Genomic DNA, 393 nt, shown 5'->3' with positions numbered 1-393 from the left:
TTTTGTCTTGTTTCACTACTTCACTAAGTTTTATTAGATTTCTCTGAAAATACTTAGTCTCTTGTCTTGTTTTAAAGGGGTCATATGACGTTGCTAAAAAGAACATTATTTTTTGTATTTGGTGTAATGCAATGTTTACGCGGTTTAAGGTAAAAAAAACAAACAAACAAACATTATTTTCCACATACTGTACATTATTGTTGCTCCTCTATGCCCAGCCTTTCTGAAACGTGTCGATTTTTACAAAGCTCATTGTTCTGAAAAGCGCGGTGTGCTCTGATTGGCCGGCTATCTAGTGTGTTGTGATTGGCCGAATACCTCAACCGTGTGACAGAAATGTTACGCCCCTTACCAGGTTCAGGAAACTTTCCTCAGTAAAATTTCACTGCACAC

Source organism: Sinocyclocheilus rhinocerous, unplaced genomic scaffold (genome assembly GCF_001515625.1).
Source record: "Sinocyclocheilus rhinocerous isolate Xijiao unplaced genomic scaffold, SAMN03320098_v1.1 scaffold993, whole genome shotgun sequence".
Lineage (NCBI taxonomy): Eukaryota > Metazoa > Chordata > Actinopteri > Cypriniformes > Cyprinidae > Sinocyclocheilus > Sinocyclocheilus rhinocerous.
Note: the sequence above shows the minus strand (reverse complement) of the source record.